General features: G+C 43.8%; 1 non-coding gene across 1 annotated transcript; it reads right to left on the bottom strand.

The window, feature by feature from the left end:
• Positions 1-2,870: 2,870 nt before the first annotated feature.
• TRNAR-CCU (transfer RNA arginine (anticodon CCU)) lies at positions 2,871-2,942 on the bottom strand. The gene has a single exon. It is a non-coding gene; the product is annotated as a tRNA-Arg (tRNA).
• Positions 2,943-18,160: the final 15,218 nt, after the last annotated feature.

Here is an 18,160-nt window from a genome sequence, read left to right as displayed (position 1 = left end):
AACTTACAGAAATAAATATCGTTTCTGCACCCTTTGAAATGATCCAAAGTGTATATTTTTTATATGGAGCGCCACACAGACCTATAAGTGCCTGAACATGAACAATATTGCAAACTTTTCAAAGTTCATGTGCCAGCGCTTCCAAACTACTGTCTTTGCGACTCGTATTTTCCCCCACTAACCGTCAACAATGCAAGCAAGCTATGCAGCTGCGTTGTCTCTGGAAAAGTTGAAAAGCTGTAAAAATTTCTGATTTTGGTCAAGAACACTGCATTGCTTCCCCGCAAAGCACATTAACATACACTAGGGGTGAATGCGTTTTAACAAGGAAATGCGGTTCTTTTCCTACCGACTAGAATCGTTTTACCGTGCTGCGTATAATATTTCACTATTTCGAAGTTTAGTCGCAACCTAACTGCCACCATATTTAAGAAATTAAAATTTTCTTTAGAAATTTGGTTCCAAAAATGAATACTGTAGTAAAGTGACCAACCATTACTTTTTAGAGTGTAATCGTAGATGGTCTAGCGTACCGTCTGGGATACTTGGCGTGGAACGACCCTCATCTCCTCCAAAATCCGAACACTAAACCCGAAAAAACGTTCGAAATGCCCAAGTCCATTCAGGGATTCATAAAACACGAATTAAAAAGAGCGAAACCAACCCTAGACTACGCTTTTCCTCTGGGGGAAATTACATGTATTGGTAAAGGCACCTAATTTTTGTGATAAAGTAAATTTACACCACTTGCAAAAAAACCCAAAACAAAACTTACAAAGAATAAAATACCCGAAAGTATTTGCCTTTTCATAGTCGAACCTGACTGTGAAGAACGCAAAATAAATGCAAGCGAAGTTGCAATGCTGCGCATTAGTAGACAATTCTGTGAATTTACGCAAATGTATTCTGTGTGCGAGGTGACCAGAAACTTTATTAAAGCGTTCATGTGCACGTATTTGAGATTTCTGGCGCACAAGCCGATTTCCTGCTACGGCCAGAGCAAAATAGCCGGTCGTGAGAACGATAACCAACAAGCTCTCGCAGGACGTGCCAAGCAAGATTTAAACGTAAAAGTGATCTGCATTTACCGCATAACAGAACGGTGTCCTCCGCGCGTACCGCGCGTACCGGCCGACAGAGAAAGAGCAACGTCGGAGTGATGGGGACAGGGGAAGCGGAGACGGCGACGGGCGGGAGAGGTCACGAGCCGTCAACTCAGCGCGACCGGTTATACATGCCCTTTCTGAGCGCGGCGAGTTCGGTGAACCTACCCCCTGTCTCCGGGTCAACGGGACTCGCCGCGACGACTCTCCGCCCTGACGCGTCCGCTTATACATGGGGAGGGCGAGTCCAGAAAACCTGTTTATTTCGACTCAACGCGCCCTCGTCGGGTCAATGGAAACGGGTCTTCAGATAACGTGCTCGATGCTCTACCGCTGAGCTACGATGGCGACTATCCTCCAAGCCACTTTATTGGGTATATCAACATCATCATCATCATCATCATCATCATCATCATCATCAGCAGCAGCAGCAGCAGCAGCAGCAGCAGCCTGATTACGTTCACTGCACGACAAAGGCATCTCCCATGTTTCGCCAGTGAACTGGGTCCTGTGCTTGCTGCTGCCAAATCATACCCGCAGACATCTTAATCTCATCTGCCCACTTAATTTTGTGTCTCCTCCTAACCCGCTCGCTTTGTCTAGAAATCCATTTAGTAACCCTCAAAGACCAGTGGTTATCCTGGCTACGCGCTACATGCCCGGCCCATGTCCGTTACCTCTTCTTCATTTCAGCTATGATATCCTTAACCCCGGTTTGTTGCCTACTCCAATCTGCTCACTTCTTGTCTCCTAAGGCTACAGCTACCATTTTCCTTTCCATTGCTCACTGCGTCGGTTTCAATCTCAGCTGAATCCTTTTTGTAAGCCTCTGGATTTCTGATCCAAAGCTAGGTACCGGCAAGATGCAGCTGTAATTAAACTTTCTTCTTGAGGGATAGTGGTGACCTACCTGTCGTGATTTGAGAGTGCTTGATAAATTGGCTCCTCCACATTTTTATTCTTCTATTCACTTCAATCTCGTGGTTCGTCTCAGTGGTTATAACCTGTCCTAAGAAGACATTGTCTTTTACAACTTGAAGTGCACTATTACCTATCTGGAAGCGCTTCCCTCTTCTAAGGTTGTACATTACTTTCGTTTTTGCAGAATCATTTTTAGACCAACTTTTCTGCTCTCCTTGTCTAACATCGTAACCATGAGTTGCAATTCATTCCCTAGGTTACTCAGCAATGCAATGTTATCGGCAAAGCGCAGGTTACCAAGGTACTCTCCATACATCCTTACGCCTAACTGTTCCCGTTCTGGGCCTCTGAAAACCTCCAGTAAGCACGCGGTAAATAGCATTGGGGAGATCGTATCCCCCTGCCTTACTCCCTTCTTGATCGGTATTCTATTGCTATCTTTATGAAGCACTATGGTAGCAGTTGATCTCCTGTAGATGTTGTCTAGGATGTTTATTGGGTATATATGTGAATTAAAACATTGGAGTTTCAGTCAGCGGCACCAGTAGCCATGGCGGCGAGTTTGGCACACTCGTTATGAGCCTTTTTCGCATCACGTAGGAAACGAACTTATTACGAGTTGGCAGCTGACCAATAGTCCCTCGTATACAACCTAAAGGCACCAAGTCTGGCAGTACAAGAGCCTTGTCAATGAATAAGGGAAAGAAGTGTATACTTAAAGGCTGGTTTTTCGGTGTTTTGACTCAACATTATTGAGATATAACAGACAATATTGCCAAGAAAAGAAGTTATTAGACCGAATTGTAATGCAACTATGAAGAAAAAAAAGTGGGTGAAAAGATAACTTGCCGTGGGCAGGAATCAAACCTGCGACCTTCGAATAAGGTGTTCGATGCTCTACCACTGAGCTACCACAGCGGCTGTACTCCCAGCCACTTTATTGTTAAAAATGTGAATTTAAACGTGGGAGTGTCAGTCAGCGACACTCTTGATGCACTTTGGTTAGAGGCAAAATTGAAGAACCTCTACTCTTACCCAAGCTTTCTAATCTATATTCCCCACACAAGAAGGAAAAAATTGTGGACCTTCAGGCTTCACGTTCAAGAGTTGAGCGCCATAGCTTTATTCATTTTCTTGTGCGTACTTCAAATACTTGGTGTATGAACTGTTTTCATACCTATTTGCAATACACCCACCACGTGCCTTAAAGTGTGCTGTTGCATGTGTGCCTTTTGTTGTAGGTGACTGGCATAAAGATATGAAGTCGTTATGATAAGCTGATGTTCTGACGCCTGATGGCAATTTACCGCTGAACAATTAAAATTACGGCATTTGTCCAGTGAAGCAGGTATGTAGGACGCGTGTGTTTGTAGAGAGCATGAAAGTTACGTTCACTGCATTTCCTAGCAAAGAAGTTATTTTCACTTTACTCACACGCGGAGCTGTGGCTGTGTCAAAGAACCCCAGCTTCCAACTACAACAACCAAGGTTCGCTCCCCACTCGGAGGTAGATTTATTTGCTCTTTATCATTTTTTTTGAATTTTCGGTCACTTAGAGCCAATTTTCGCTCACAATCACCGAGGGCAGAATTTCTGCGAGACGAACTCGTTCATGCTGTCCCGTTAAAATTCAGATTTTACGAACACCGATATTTCATGGAATCTCAGTGGCCAAATAAATATTGTGTATATTTGTTTAAATTTGCAAAATGTCTGTGTATAACGTAGATAACCAAACCGTAGTAATTTATTCATTGTTTTTAAAACACTTTTGTGCATTTAGCATCAACGATAGTTTAACCTGCATGTCGACTACAGGCACATATTCAATTCAGGGTGCTATCTCTTTGTGAGTGTACATTCAGCAGTTTAACTATTTTCTTCATCCACAAATTGTCAACAGCAACCTGGTAAGTCTCAGCTATCAAAATGTGTAAGGCCTTAGAATACGCCAACGCGCATGTCGATAAAGGGCAAAAAAAAACAGTTCGACTTGTCTTTCACCATTCCAAATATATTTTGGATTCTAAACAAAAGTAATAAAAATGTAACGCACAAACAAACATATATTTTAATGCATTAAAGTAGTTGGGACCAGGCATGCAGCAAGGAATATTTCAAGGGGAGGGGGAGGGGCAAGGCCTAATTCTTGATTAAAGTCTTTCCTCGGCAATTAGCAAAAAAGCTTTCCGGGAATGTACAAAGTGCTTTATTAGAAAAGAATGAGAAAAAAGTTTGAATGCAGCATGAGAGGTGAGCCATACAACAATCGAATGCAAATTTTCAAACAGCAGTAAAGTTGGTGTGTGTGCACCTGACACAATGCTTCCCTACCAAATAATCTCAATCAAGAAGGCCTATGCAAAATCAGTAATGGGAAAACAAGCGACAAAAAGAAAAAAAGGAGTGGGATCTGCGGCAAAAAAAAAACTTACATATATCAGACGCTTTCTCTGTCGAAATTCTCCCACTCTGTGCTAACAGGCCTGCGAAAAGAATGGCATTCATTTTATGGTAGGCATGTTTGCATAAAGCACACATATATAATCAAGCGAATATCTTATTGTACAACAAAGAAATTAAACACGAATCATTCCTGACACAAAAAATTAGAACGTTAATAATCGTTTTAGAAAACAGTTTTGAAGAATGACATTGCTGATGGCTTCACTTATAGTAAAGCACACTCTCTTAGAAAAAAAAAAAGAACAGTAGCCTGCTGAAGACAGTGGGTCACGCTACAATTCTTCGGAAATTCCGCGGTGGCGTGGCCGCCGTGAGCAAAAATAGGTGGTGGCGGCGCTGGTATATAGCGAACTCACTACCTTTGGGTGAGTTCCGAGCCCCGCAAACGCTTCGCCACCTTATAGCTGACGTTCAATATATGTGCTCCGGACACTTATTCGAATTGTTTGGACGTTGACAATACGTTCTGTAAGAGATTTAATCTATTCGTTGTTATGCCTAAGGGACTAAAAGAAATGCCATAAGTTTCTGTCAATAAAACTACATCGGAAAATGCATAAATTTTAATATTCGTGTGCGTAGCGAGAGCACAAGAGACATTCAGTAAAGTTGAAGAATGAAATAGATACGTTATAACAAGGTGATGCTGTGCTGCCACCATATATTGAAAGCGTAAGAGCGGCGTAAACAATCGCTGCGTTCTAATGAATCCATGTTTGGTACGACCGGGTATGTTGCAGATATCACGCGTGTTTCGGTCGTTAATCTTTTGAATCTCACGCAGTGTGGTTCTAAGAGATGACGGCAAGCTTTATTTTCACCTGACGATGCTCGTGAATTGAAGTTCGTAAGACATGAAATGCGGAGCAAATGAGCAAATTCAGAGGCTTGAAAGAATTTGCATGAGTTCTGAAGCTCAGATAGGTACGGAGCGTAAATATACAAGAATGAAAATCGCACGGGTCTAAAAAAAGAAAAAAAAACGAAGAAAGAACATTTTACGCATTGTTCTTGATAATTCTTTCGGACATCTTATTAACGTTCACGAAGATTTTTGTGAGGTGTTGAACTTATGAAGCTTTCACCGGGTCTTGTGGGTGGTCAAGTTTATTTCTATTTCAATCTGATGCATTCATTCACATCTCTTCCTTGTATTCAGGCGCCTTTAAGCCGACCATCCTTGTTCATGAATAGTTTCTACACGTTATTTAGCCCAACGATACAGATGTTCAATTTAAGCGGGGTTACATGTCTTAAGCCCTCGGGGAGTCGGGATGTAATCTAAGAAAAATGAAGATACGTTATTATGATTCACTCCGAAATTTGCTGTCGCCTAAACGGTGTATGAGGACTCGCTGTTGTTTATACTGGGAACTCTCGATCCTGAAGCCTCCGCTATATATACTTACACACACACACACACACACACACACACACACACACACACACACACACACACACACACACACACACACACACACACACACACACACACACACACACGCACACAACACACACACACACGCACACGCACACACACACACACACACACACAGAGAGATATATATAAATATATAAATGTAATATGTATGTATATGTGTGTGTTTGTGTGTGTGTGTTTGTGTGTAAGTATGGCATCACGACACCTTAGCGGACATTTGTTTTTATGATACATTTGTTTTCATCTTTTATACTGTTTAGGCAGCATCTAGAGGAAATTTAGGTGCACTGATTAGATTAAAAGTGGCCAAACAGACACTTTCAGCCGAAAGCAAAAGTTTATTTTTATCAGTGGGATTTCACTAGAATAATATAAGGTCAATAACAAAAGCTGATGGCACTCGCCCTAATTTTTTACGCGAACGTCTTTTTGCCATCGAATGACAGTTGCAGAAAAGAAAAGAAAATATAATTTTGCTTGGTAAAAGTCTCGGTTCCAGTGTCCATTCATGGGGTGATATTTTCACTCTCACCACGATAATGTTGCACGGTGCTGTTCAATGCTGCCAAATTTTTTCGCCTTCTATGATATCGTAAATATCGCCATCGGATGCCTTCATTTTTTTTATGGATAATCCACCTCTACTCGTACCTCCAGCTCCAAACTTTATCGGGAAAATTCCCGATTAGAAACGCCCCGTCTCTGCCACCAGTGACTTGGTGCGTTATTCACGAGTGCCTTCGCTTGCCGCAACGTAATGGCAGAAAGTGCTGCACATGACCATTGTTAGAGCGAGGAAACAATTGAATAAATTGTGTGTCCTTATAACTTGATAAATCTTTCCGAGACTGTTTGTTGGTCACCGCAGTGTTAGCTCACTTCGATTGCCAGCTGCTTTCTTTTTAATGTTGGTACCTAACATGATTGGGTACCAACATTAAAAAATCCTTGAGACTGCAGTCCCCTCTCACACAAGCGAAGCGCAACTGATAGCAATAGTCGAAAATATAGTGTCAGTAGTATTTATAGAATCCATAAAACTTAATTCTGTGGGAAGCCGTGAGTCGCTATACCAAATGTCTCGGCGGCGCGTTAGATACTCATGCATTATACCTACCATTTTCTGCTACAAAGATATTGGTGGTTAATGGTATTGGATCTATTGTATTGTATACAAACAAAAAATTCTTTCTGAGAAATACAAGGTTGGAGGACTGAGTACTATGGCTTTTCTATGAAAAATATAAATAGTGATTTTTGCATAACTGAATAATATTTTATCTACTGTTTTTTGACTCAGTCCATAGTGTTACTTTTGAAAATCATAAACCCCCTAAAATTAGAATTGGTTTTATATTTTCGTCTATGTTGACGAGAGAAAATAGGCATACGCAGATGTAAGCGTTCTTATGTTATTGAAAACTAAAGGGTTCTGACATAAAACTTTTCATTTATTTGTCCTGTTTGCTGTTCAGATACCGATAAGAAAAGGGTTGTGAAAGCACGTGGAAGCAACAGTTTAAACGAATTCGCTACAAACTGTCTTACCAACTTTATTAAGTCGAGCATTTGAACCTTTATTCAAACGTTGTTATTCTTTGTTTCTTTTCTCTCGCTATTACACGTAAGACCCTTTGCAGCCATACTGGTGAAACCTTGGAGTTCAATTCTATTTAAAATCTGAAAAAAGGACAGTTTAGAGAATAACGGATGTTTTACAGGCAGGGCCAGTAGTATTTTTGTTGTTTCATGCAGTGTTGGATGACGACGAAGTGTCTGTTTCATAGAACGCTTGTACCCTTGTCTCAAATTTTCTATTTGTTTACCGCAAATTCTGGGAGCTGCCGCTCCCTCCTTGCGAGAATGGATGAAGAAGCCTCTCAGGATTTTCGAGGTGGACAACCACTACGTCAGGCGGCGGCTAGGAAACGTGGGACCACCTCAAGTGGCACAGACAGCGAGGCAACAGAGCTCTATTCCGACGGCTTCGAGTCATCGGATGACGACTACACAGTCGTGATGAGCTGCAATGCAAAAAGAAGACTGCTACGAACATCGTTGACGACGAGTGTACCCACCATGCAGGCTACCGCGCAGCGTTGGCCACACACTATACTCTTCATGGCTGTGGACCCTTCAGCCAACCTACGTCGGCTTAACAGGCAAGTCCTCTCTGCATACCTCGAAGGACTCGCTCCAAATGAAATAAAAGACGTCAGGATCAACTCACGGAACAATGTTCTGGCAGTTGATGTTCTACACCGTAGTGCGCTGCAAAGCCTACAGAACATCTCGGAAATCGACAGAGTCACAGTTAAATCAGTGATCCCCACTGACTGTAAGGGCAGTGTTGGCGTCATTTATGACGTGGACATTTCCATTCCCGCTGACGATTTCCCAATCTTGATAAAGCCAACTACAGACGACGTCTTCATCAAGCACATCACCAGGCTTGGTCAGTCACGATGCCTGAAGATTGTTTTTGAGGGAGACAGTCTTCCCCCACACGTCAAAGTTGGCCACGTTCGCCATCCGGTCCGTCAATACATACCGAAGCCCCTACAATGGTTCAGATGCTTCAAGATGGGACATGTCAAAGGAGTATGTACCAGCAATGTCGTGTGCCTGCGGTGTGCCGAACCTCATTCAGAAGACACTTGCCACGCAACTGCGTTCAAATGCTCCAATTGCCACGGCGCTCATAAAGCGTCGTCTAAAGATTGCCCACGAGTGAGAAATGAACGCGCGGTGCTGAAACGCATGGTGCGCGACAATTCAACGCATAGGGAAGACGCTGCTACTGTCAGGCGACGTCGGCGTCACCACAGATCATCACGCAACGTGACATCTGCCGATAAAGACCTGTCATCTCAAGCAAGAAGAACTGGCCCCCCATCGTCAAGCTCTGTGAAGACATATACACCGAAAACAGAATCAGGGTCATGACTCCCACCTCGTGAAGAGTGGCCATCACTTCCACGAACACAGCCTGTTTCAGAGGTGCATCGATCCCCGCCAACCTCGATGCCATCACGTACCACTGATGAAAAGACAACTGAGGATCGCCAGGTCATCAACATGTTGCAGACCCTTATTAGCGCATTTCGCATGCTCCTAAGCAACATGAACACCCCATCAGCGCAGAGCGCACTCCAAGTGCTGGACACTTTGAGTCCGGTGCTTGCAGCTCTAAGGTAAAACGATGGCCCGCAACATGTTATCCTTTCGAGAGGAGGTCACGAACGCAGCTGTCCTTCAGTGGAATGCCAGAGGACTTGGGGTGCGTATGTCCGAGTTCTGGCAATATGTATTCACGAACCAGTTCTCCATAATTGTGATTTGTGAACCGAACCTGTCAGCTCAGATGAAACTGTCTGGATATGAGTGCTTTATGTCTTCTACCCACGGAGAGCGCAGCAAGGTCGTTGTGTTCATACGGCACGACTTAACTTATGTTCATCACCCTGTACCCCCTGACGAAGAAAATCAGTACGTTTGCCTAACAGTAAAAAACAAGAAGACCACATTCACCATCATCGGAGCCTACTTACATCCATCAAGTCGCCTAGACCGTGAGCGCTTGCGCGGAATTTTGAATTCAACTTTCCAGCCATGGGTGATAACTGGTGACTTCAATGCCCGCCACTACTTGTGGGGAAGCTCTAGGGTCAACCCTGGAGGTAGACAGTTAGTGTCTTTCGCTTCTGAATGTGAACTTATCCTCGTGAATGACGGCAGCCTTACTTATCTGTGCGGATCGGCCTATAGCAGTTGCCTGGACCTCACTTTCGTCTCAACCTCGTTCACACGCAGAGTGCACTGGCTTTCGGATTTGGAAACAAGGGGTAGTGACCGCATCCCAACATACCTGAAGATTGACGGCTTTCCAAGTTTCAAGTCCTCCAGAGCCGTCCAGTGCACCGATTGTCAAAAATACAAGTTAATCATGGAAGGCTATGTTGGCGCCTCACCTTTCAACCTAGAGGACGCAATAAAGAGTGCCCAACAGTCAACAACGCGTTCGCTTCCGGTGAGCTCATCTCGCACTGATATGGACATTGATCTCGAGAAACTGCGAGCGATTCGTCGTCATGCAGAACGACGTTATAGACGCACGAAGTCACTTGATGATCTGAGAGTGGCCAGACGCACACAAAAGAAAATACAGCGTCACATGGACAAGTTGAACAAGCAACGATGGGTATTTTTTTGCGAGTATTTGGATCCCAGAAAGCCTCTGTCACTAATCTGGAGAACTGTCCGGGGTCTTCGTACAACCATTACTCAGCGCTACCCATTAAAATCTCTGGCACTTCACTTACGCTGCGAAGAGATTGATGTCGCAGATTCTTTCTGTCGAAGGATTGCCTGCGGCTCAAATTCAACTGGGACAAAGACGCCCGACTTTTCTGTATCCTCACGTGATCCCCGAATGGAGGTTTCGTTTTCAATGGACGAACTAAAGGCTGCGCTTGCTTTGTGTAGACATTCTTCGGCGCCAGGACCTGACGGCATCACTTTCCGCGCTCTGTGTCACCTAGAAGATCAAGCTCGGCAGGCACTCTTGCAGCTGTACAACGACTCCTGGCAAACTGGCATGGTTCCACAGGAATGGAAGTCAAGTCGCCTGATTCCACTTCTCAAAGCCGGCAAGTCACCCTTGGACATTTCCTCTTACCGCCCGATTGCCCTTGCGAGCTGTGTGGGAAAAGTTATGGAAAGGATGATTTTAACGCGTCGGGAATGGTACTTAGAGCTGTACGAAATATATCCTGATGCCATGTCCGAGTTCCGACGAGGCCACTCGTCAATTGACAATGTAGTTGACTTGGTGACATATGTAGAACACCAGAATGCCTGCAAACGGTTATCTGCTGCTCTGTTTCTTGACGTTAAAGGGGCATACGACAATGTCACCCACGAAGCCATTTTCAGCGCACTAGAAGGAGTGGGACTCGGTGGCAGGATATATACGTGGGTTCAGAGCTACCTACAGAATAGATCATTTCACGTGCAGACAGAGAATGACCCGACACCCAACTATTACTGCAGCCGAGGAGTCCCAAAAGGCGGAGTGCTAAGCCCGACGCTGTTCAACCTAACACTCATTGAACTAGTTGCCAAGCAACGAAGCAGTGTACGACTTTCCATTTATGCTGATGACATCTGTGTGTGGACATCAGGTGTGACTCGACTTAAACTTCGCGCTCGACTTCAGAAGGCAGCATCAGTGACATCGTACCACTTACGCAAACAAGGGCTTGAAATCGCAAGTGAGAAGTGTGCAGTCGTAGCTTTCACCAGAAAACCAATGTCGGCTTATGGCATATCAATTAACGGGCAGTTGGTGTCATGCAGATGGAGTCACAGATTCTTGGGAGTCGTAATCGACCGAAACCTGTCTTGGACACCCCACGTAAACAACGTGAAAAAGCGGCTGACTGCCATTTGTCACTTATTCAGGTTTCTTGCTGGGAAAAGTTGGGGAATGTCTGTCGAGTCTATGTTACAGCTGTATAAGGTATTATTTACTGGATTCCTGCGGTATAGCCTACCTGTTATATCTAACACGTGCCAAACGAACCTGCGCACAATCCAAAATATTCAAGCCCAAGCGCTTAGGATATGCCTTGGTTTACCCCGCTGCGCATCGACAGCTGAAACAATTGCCATTGCACAGGACTACTCGATCACATGACGCACACCACCATTGAAACGATGCGTACGTACCTCAGGCAACATGCTAGGAATCCTTCCCACCACTTGGCAACCCTCGCTACTGAGAGGCCCCGCACGAAATTTAGTGCAGTTGTCTGTGCTCATCGTGCGTCGTTTACGTCAGGTTTTACGCCTGCTGAGAAACTGGTGTATCCTCCGTGGTGCCTGACACTTCCACAAGTACGTGTTTCAATTCCAGGAATACATAAAAAATCAAATTTGCCTTCATCAGCCTTAAAACAATTGAGCTTGAGCCATCTGCACGAAATGTACAACAACCACGTGCACATATACACCGATCGTTCAACCACAGCGTCTGGTTCTGGTGGTGCTGTGGGGATTCCAGCTAGAGGAATCACTCTGCGAATCAAACTGTCACATGTCACTACGTCCACAGCGGCAGAACTTGCGGCTTTGCGTGGCGCCCTAGAGTACATCAAATCCCAAAGACCGAGTAAACGGGCTGTGTTTTCCGACTCAAAACCAGCCCTACAGAACATGCAGTCAGTCCTTTGACGAGGTTGCCATGAACAATTAACTTATGAAGTTGTCAAGCTTGTTCACCACGTCACAGAAACAGGCCACGAGTTCGAGTTTCAGTGGCTTCCTGGTCATTGTGGGATCAGTGGCAATAATTCCGCAGACAACGCGGCTCGCACATCGCACCAAGAAGAACACACCCTCCCGATTCCTTTGTCAAGGACTGACGCTGCAAAGCAACTTCGTCACCTTGCACGTAGTCTGAGTCTGCATGAGTGGAACACCCCAAGCATAAGACATACGAGACTATACCAAATAAACTCTCGACTGGAACTTCGACCTCCATCCGGACTTCGTCGACGTGAAGCTTCACTTCTTTGTCGCCTTTGGTTGGGGGTTGCCTTCACCAAAACATATAGAACCATCATCGGATTGACTCACAATGCGGAATGCGACGTCTGCTGCACCAAAGAAGACATCGACCATCTGATATGCCATTGCCCTCAATTTGCCTCTGAAAGAGAGAAACTTTCGGACGCATTGCGACAATTGGACGATCGGCCACTCTCTGTGCAGATGCTACTGGAACACCGTCATCGCCTTTCGTCGGCTTAAAAAGCAGTCAAAGCTGTCTTGTGCTTTTTGAGGACTACAGGCCTATGTGACCACCTTTAACTTTTGTGTAGTGCCACCGCTGCATACGCGCCAGCCGATTGTCTGACAATCCTCCCTTTTTTTCTCTCTCTCTCTTTCTCTTCTCTTTCCCCTTTCTCTCTCATCTTTATGCCCCCTTCCTATTCCCCCAGCGTAGGGTAGCAAACCGGGCATGTGCCTGGTTAACCTCCCTGCCTTCCCTCTTGTTGTTTATCCCCCCCCATACAGTGTTGGCTACAGTGACGTTTGGTAATTTTTGCAAAGGTAATCTCACCATCTCGGAGGAGCTTCCTTTTTTGTCGGATGGGCGACGAGGTGCGATTGCGTTTGAATGGTGGAAAACAGACGCATTATCTGTGATATCTGAGAAGGAGTTGCGAGGTAACATTCAACGACGTGGGTCCTTGTGTAGCCGTGATGGCATGTTGGTGCTCTTCTGATACAGATAGCAAGCGCTCATTTGCTGGCTTCACACAGTCCGTATGAGAAGATGGGCGCAAAAAAAGGGGCCGAGTTTTATTATTAGCATGTCGAGTACTTGCACCCTATATAATCAACGATGAAAATGCACATTATCTTGCAGTGCTTCTTCACCCTGGCCAAGACGCACATTCCATTCCTTCTTGTTACTGGGCCAGCTGATACATGACAACATGAACACGCGATAAAAAACGACCTCAAGAAAGGAAGTGGAAAAGGAAATGACTACACTCTAATGTGTTTAAAGTACCCTGAATAACAAAGTTGCACCACGGATCTGAACCAAACTTTCGACTCAAAATTCAATTGAGGCAGTGTTCAGGGACGTTCTGCCAAGTGTGCAATATTCGCAAAGCCAGTTACGCATTAGCGTAAGTGCTCTTAATGCCGCATCGAGCCAACTTTGTGGAACATCGCTTCTGGTGCGCTTGAAAAAATAAAAGTTTTACTAGAATAAGAAAATCAGCACTTTTAGTGTTTCTTATATATTGCGCCACAAGAAAGTGGCAATTTTATAAATGGAGCGATGAGCGTTTCGATTGAACCATGCCCACCACATTCTAGCGTGCGAATAACTATTATAGATGATGGCGAGGTAGCTGCGGGTATGCTCAAGAAATGATCGTTTTTCGTACCTGTCTAAACGGCTTAACTTAACTGTCATCCAGTAATGCTGGGCTATTTCTTTGGGGTTCGTGAATGACAGGCTGTCGTTTATCTTGTATTTATATGAAAATCTCGCTCTCTCTTTTTATTCAGCTGTCCATGTTTTGAAGTGAGAGAAACACGGTATTCCGAAGCAACCACTCACTTGGACTCTTTCGTCAAGTATATCGATCCGAGCACAGCGGCACTCATTAGCAGAACAGAACGTTGCGCCCAATCACCTTTCGTATATATTATTTAAACTGCGCCGGTAATTTTTTTTTAAAAAGGCAGCTTGGGTCAAGTGCACTCAAGCGGCTAGCTTTAGCAACAATTTTTTAACAAAGGTTTGTTCGAGAAGTGTCAACACCCTTTCCTGAACAAATAGCAGCTATTTGCGTATAGTGTTGATGCTTACAGGTTCTTTCTTTGGACCCATGAGGACAGCGTGCACCTTAGCTAAGTGTAGAATATGCTTTTGTTCTGTTTTTAATAGTTTAAATTTCAACTTGTAATGGAATTTGTACCAACGAGCTGTTAAAATCTGGTTGAAGAAAGGAAATCTGGCTGGTCCAATCACGTGCAGTTCCTCTGGGAACATTTATTGCAGTCTTTATTTTTTCAATATTTCCTGAATATGGTGCTAGTCATCCCTTATAGAGCATGTCAGACAGGCTTAACGCTAATGTTGGGCCAGACTGCGTTCGTCACCCCTTTTGACACAGAAATGTAGTACCTCAAACACTACACAAGCAAAGTTTTGTTGATATAGCATGCTAACTTGTGGCATTTATTTTTTAACACGAAAATGTTTTATGCTGGGGTTCACCATGGCTCAACTTGGCCATTTTCGTCACGGATATGACGTTGTAACATATATGCTACTAGATCACAAAAAATGTTAAAAAAATGTTCAGTCCTAGAGCGTCGAACCACCGACCCGGCGATCATCGCCACACGGCGCTAGGTACTAAGCCACGCAACATATGTTTCAAATGTGCTAACGGCAAGGTATTTATAAACAACATATACCATTTAACGGTCCTCAGAGGTGCAAAACTTCAGCGCCTTTTTGTTATGGGTGGCGAGATGATCCAAGGAGCTAGCGTTGGGTAAACCTTTTGATGTTGGGAAAGTACCGCCATCCACTGTATTCACCGCCTCCACTCTCTCTCCCTGCCCCTTCCGAAAGCCTCCCATTCTCCGCCACTGTTTAATAATAATAATAATGATAATAATAATAATAATAATATTACCTTTTATTTCTTCAATTAAAACAGTACATGTGACTAGGCCTGCCAAGGCCAATTGGTGGCTTGAGTGGCAGAGCCTGGCAGACAGCAAAACAAACTTGACGCGTTACAAGATTGTATTTTATGGCCTAAGAGGGATGATAGGACAAAAACAACGTGCATATAAGATTAGAAACAACAGGACATATAAGCAATAGTTACAAGCCTTATACAATAGTTACAGCAATTGAAAGTGAAAAGGTGTAAAGGAAAAAAGAAAGAATTGAAGCAAATGCTTCTTAAGCAAAGTTACACACTGGATAATTGTGCAGTATCATGCTTGCGAATGAGTGTATATGAAATAACACACGACATGCATTACAATTGTGGACAAATACGCCGTAGCAGTTTCTTTAATTTGTATTTTGTTCTTATTTTGTTAATTTGTATTGGTCTCCTTCGCGGTTGCCGAGTGGAGATGTGTCACTCATGCGCTACGCTGATATATTTTTTTTTCATATTCGCTCTTGCCATTTCCGCCCAGAGCAGCGAGTAGCTCGCGTAGGGAACTGTTTGTTTGTTTGTTTGTTTGTATCCTCTAATCCATGGCTCGTACCCACTCTGGGGGATTGGCCAAGAGAACATATAGTCTCATGTGGACGATAACGGCATTATTGCTTACAAAGAAAAAAAAGGGGGGGGGGGGGGTAGTTGTATAGTGAAGACAGTATGTTAAAAAAAGAAAGAAACCAAAGATTTAGATAGTGAGAAAAAATAATCAACAACAAAGTAGACACTAATAGCTACAACTTGATTTTGGGAGCCGACCAGACAGTGCGCCCGCTTTGTTTTTTTCGTTGTTTGTGAGCGCTATGCCATATGGTTGCACCTATAACTGTCTAACCCAGAATACAAACGGTCATGTTTCTTTATGATGCCCAAAATATACGCCAAAGATTTTGTAAGAAGCAGTCGTTCCACTAAATCGGCTGAAAGAACCTAATGCCATCGAAGAACATGTTATTTGCAATTTACGGCGCTTTTCTATACCTTGTATGAAAGCATCGCCGAGTGCTGAAGTGATCTGAGTATTTTTCGTGCATAATAAACATAGTTTTTTGGCTAATAATGAGTTGCATAAAAATAGGATTTTCCTCAATGTGCTGAACATTCTGCCAAAACTTCATCAAATCGCACGTCGGCAACTGCTATTCAGTTTAAAACACACCACAGATACAGCTTTCCACAGCAAAACAGTTACCTACTATGATACAGCTTCTCGATTTTGTTTATCGTGATCGTTAAGTTATCTTGAAAGTGAATGCTGCAAAAAATAGGTGAACGAAAGAATATATTGAGAAGATACTAGTGATGGTCACAAAATAGGGCTCTTTTTTTATGAACGAGGCGGGTATTCACATGCAAAATAATGACTCAAGTGCAATCCAGCGCTAGAAAAAAATTATTGAAAAGAAGTACCGCAGGAAGAAAATTGTCGAAAAAAGACATTACCTTCTAGAAGCGAAAAAAGGTCATTAAGTCACGTGGCATAAGTTACGTAACGTGACGGCACTGTGACATCATTATGACAGCACAAATTTTGCGACATGTAATCAATGTTTGTCATATGGTGACGTCATCTCATGATAATGATTTTTCGCATCACCTCTTTCGGACATCGTAAGACGCCGAAAGTCATCTTTCGTGTTTGATGAGGAATCTAAGGCTTTCATCCAAACATTAAGCACTCCCGTGATATCGCTAACGAGCAGCTTCAGTGAACGAAAATTGCGTTTTTCTCAGTTCGATAATTTACTTTTGTATTTAGGTGTTAACACACTCATGACTGGGTGCCGATGAGTATTTGGATTTCGCGCGCAGTTGGGTGACGTGCAAGGAGTGTTCGCGGAATTGTACTCGCTTGCTGGTGATATAATCTTCAAGGCAGAGGCTTAAGATCCTCGCTCGCTCATTGAGTGCTTTAAAATCAACTTTCTGCGTTTTTGGAGACATTTTCTACTGACGTAACTCGAGCCCAATTATTAGAATCGACGAGTTTTGCCACTAAGATCTAGCAGTCAGTTACGATTATGATTGTTCCGTAATAATTTAGAGACGTTCTGTAGCAATAATTTTTAGCACTGGATTGTGCTAGTCACTTGTCATTTTGTAAAGCAAATTGTACATCGTGTCTGAATGATCAGCTGCTTTCTATACGCTGTTGCTATTTTCTATTGAAGACCAATCTGAGCCGCTTATTTTCTAACGATATGGAGAAAAAAAAACGTGAGACCCGACGCACTTCGACCATTATTTTTCCACCAACCTGCCACGAAACACAGGAAGTCCCCTCGACAGGGACATGAACCTCGAGTTGATAGTAGTGAGTGGTGTCTGCTACCTGCCACTTTTAACGTTTATATAAACATTTGTCACAAGCAAGCTATATATGATGCGATCGTAAGGCAAGTTATGATCTAAAAAAAAACACCTGCATATTAGGACTCTTCGTGAAGCTGCTTTCAAGGTAGCACGCCACGTTCACACGGCTCTCAGAAGAAACTAATATTTTGATAAATGTTAATTGGAGTGCTCTATATCTTATGCATATCCTTTTTTATATTCGCTATACTACCGGGGTGTGAAAGTGGCACAAAGTCACACGCCTTCATTGCAATCGGCGGCACGTCCGCGGGAGCCCCGGAGAAAAATGGCGTGGGTGCAGCGCGCCCTGATGGCGGGATAGGATAATCGAGGAGAAACCGCACGCGCGGCGGAGAGTGTCATTACTTTCCTAGATCAAGGGCTTTTAGCGTTGGGTAGTGTTGGGCGCGGCGAGTCTCGCGTTTCTACAAGCGCCGCCTTGACGCAGCGTGGGCTCACCTGCGTGCTCTCATCACACTCATGATTCCGAAGAGCACAAAGGTTACTTTAGTAGTTGCTGCGGCCACGTCTGAAAAAAGATCAGGCTGCTCACACACAAAGAAGTAGGAATTGTCACAGTTGTTGGGCTTGTCCTG

Source organism: Rhipicephalus microplus, chromosome X, assembly GCF_043290135.1.
Source record: "Rhipicephalus microplus isolate Deutch F79 chromosome X, USDA_Rmic, whole genome shotgun sequence".
In the NCBI taxonomy this organism is placed as follows: Eukaryota; Metazoa; Arthropoda; class Arachnida; order Ixodida; family Ixodidae; genus Rhipicephalus; species Rhipicephalus microplus.
The sequence above is the reverse complement of the archived record's forward strand: the minus strand, read 5'-3'. Positions and strand labels throughout refer to the sequence as shown.